Source organism: Nannospalax galili, unplaced genomic scaffold (assembly GCF_000622305.1).
Source record: "Nannospalax galili isolate Female #2095 unplaced genomic scaffold, S.galili_v1.0 scaffold600, whole genome shotgun sequence".
NCBI classification, from domain to species: Eukaryota; Metazoa; Chordata; class Mammalia; order Rodentia; family Spalacidae; genus Nannospalax; species Nannospalax galili.
The window spans coordinates 32,036-34,705 of record NW_008348789.1 but is presented as its reverse complement, the minus strand read 5'-3'; the positions used below and the strand labels follow the sequence as shown (position 1 = coordinate 34,705).

The window sequence follows — 2,670 nt, the reverse complement described above, 5'->3', positions numbered from 1 at the left end:
TCGATTTTGGAGAAGGTTCCATTGGGTGCTGAATAGAAAGTATGTCCTTTGTTCCTTGGATGGAATACTTGGTAGATGTCTGTTAAATCCATTTGTTATATGGTATTGCTTAATTCAGATGTCTCTCTGTTGACTCTCTGTCCTGTTGACCTATCTAATGGAGACAGTGGGGTATTGAAGTCCCCTATTATTAATGATTTGGGATTAATCTGGGTCTTAAAGTCCTATAGTACTTAAAGTACTGTTTTTATGAAGTTGGGTGCACCAGAGTTTGGTGAATATATGTTCATGATTGCATTATCTTCTTGATTCACTGATCCTTTGATTAAAATGAAGTGGCCCTCTTTGTCCCTCCTGATTAGTTTTAGTTTAAAGTCTATTTTGTCAGATATTAGAATTGCTACACCTGCTGTTTTCTTAGTGCCATTTGTTTGGTCTACTTTTTTCCATCCTTTCACTTTGAGATAGTGTCTGTCCTTGAAAGTGAGATGAGTTTCTTGCAGACAACAAAAAGATGGGTTTTGTTTTTTAATCCATTCACATAGTCTGTGTCTTTTGACTGGGGAGTTCAGTCCATTAATATTTAAAGTTATTAATGAAAGATGGGTATTGAATCCTGTCATTTTTATTTCTGTTTACATTTTTGATACAGCTGTACCTTTCCATAGTTATAAAAATATGGAATGCTTCACGAATCTGCATGTAATCCTTGCACAGGGGCCATGCTAATCGTCTCTGTATCGTTCCAGTTTTAGTACATGTGCTGCCAAAGTGATCACCAAAAGGAATTTTTTTGAATAATGACTATTAGAAAACACTTGCAGTCTTCCAAGACAGCTGCTGGAAAAAGAGAAATGCTCAACTTGACTCTGCCTGCTGGAAAATCTTATATAACTCTTAAGTGATCTACCCTCTACTTTTTGAGAGACTGCTTCTCTCTACCTGCATCCATCATCCTACTTTGTTCTTTTGTTCCTTGACTTTGGACACTGGTACTGGTTAATTCCATCCTGTAAGTTAAGAATCGCTTTGCAGTTTCTCATTGGTTATAATCAATGGGACCCAAAGGTATAAAGGATAACTTTCCTGACTCTTTCTTAATGTGGTTTTCTTCCTCCCCTCCACAACCCAAATTCCTACTTGAGTGATAACCTATTAACGTTTTCCTGCTCAAAGTATGTAAGCAATGAAGATACTTAAAGTCACTGGTAAATCACAATATTTTCCATTCTCTATTTATTATACTCTGATCCAATAGGAGTAGAATCTTCATTCAGTCTCTATAATATTATTGCTTCACCATAAAACTTCTAATACTTTTATTTTAAACATTCTATAATACTCTGCCATTATTTCTCAGTATACCAATTTCTATTACCAAATTCTAACCACATAGTTTATTCTCTGTACAGTAGCAGAATCAAATGCTGTTGAGGAGTATCTCTATTTTGTTTCCAAAGGAATTTCTTCAAAACTTGGCTTCTTAATTTATTGCCATTTGTTTTCTTCTCGTATCCTAAAGAAAAATTTACTGTGCCTCTGCATCATCCTACTTTCTTGCCTTTTTTCTATCCGCCACGGTCCCCAAGCCCAAGCCCAGACAAGCCTGAACAAGGCCAAATGCGGAACATGGCCGAATGCGGATGTGGATGGTCTCCACAATTCACTGTCTTAGAGATTACATTTCAACACATAGATTCATGTGATAACAGACTTCAGATGAGTTAAGGATAAAATAAATCACTACAAAACATAGTGATAAAAACTAATTTATCAATACCTTTTTTAGTACAGACTGGTTGACTACACTTATCTGAATAATGTCATCTTGAGGGCTTTCATTTTAGTTAACTGTCAGCACTGTCACCAGTGTAGACTAAAGCTAACTGATCAGCCACAATGTTATCTTTTTTTTTTTTTTTTGGAATGGTTAGTAGCTGGACACTTGTGGCTAGAAAAGTAGGAAACTCTTCAAGCTTTTCATTTCCTTCAATTGTTCTCTCCATGTAACTGCCATGAGTTGATTCATATAATGACAAACATAGCTTCTTCAGATACCTTCACAGTAGCTATCTTCCTCTGCAGCTAGAGAGAACAATGGATTAAAAATTTTTTCTCCTATTTATGTGATCTCATAATGGAACATCAAAATGGTCACACTGTAAAGGTTTTCAAGGTTACAATAATTTCCTTCATAATATCTACACAAAATATCTCAGTACACTTGAGTTTGAACTTCTTATATTTTCTCCAATATATGTTTCCCACAGCATCCCCCATCTCAGTTGATTCCATCTCCTTCAGCTTCCTAGTCATTTAAACATTTAAAAAAAAATCCTTATCTCCTTTCTGACTTCCATAATATCTTACCTGGTACTTTTATAATTCATGTCATCAATCTGCAAAGTAGGGTAACCACCAAGCCATTTCTCACAATGTCTATTCCATTGTGTTGACTTTCATATGGCATGAATTATAACAGAAGGATTTTTAAAATTGCATGAGTTTCATCTCTGCTCTTTGTCAGTCACCTCTTATCAGGAGATAGAGGGGCGAAGAGAATACACGAATCAGCCATACCTCGCTACTATATGAAAACAATTACCCATAATATTATAGGGCGTTAGATCCCCATTCCTGTTCTTGTGCCACTTGTTCGGTTTTCTGTTG

At 35.8% G+C, this 2,670-nt stretch overlaps 1 non-coding gene across 1 annotated transcript; it reads right to left on the bottom strand.

Moving 5' to 3' along the window:
• Nucleotides 1-672: 672 nt before the first annotated feature.
• Nucleotides 673-779, bottom strand: LOC115072502. Its single transcript, XR_003851558.1, has one exon. It is a non-coding gene; the product is annotated as a U6 spliceosomal RNA (small nuclear RNA).
• Between the last annotated feature and the right edge of the window lie 1,891 nt (nucleotides 780-2,670).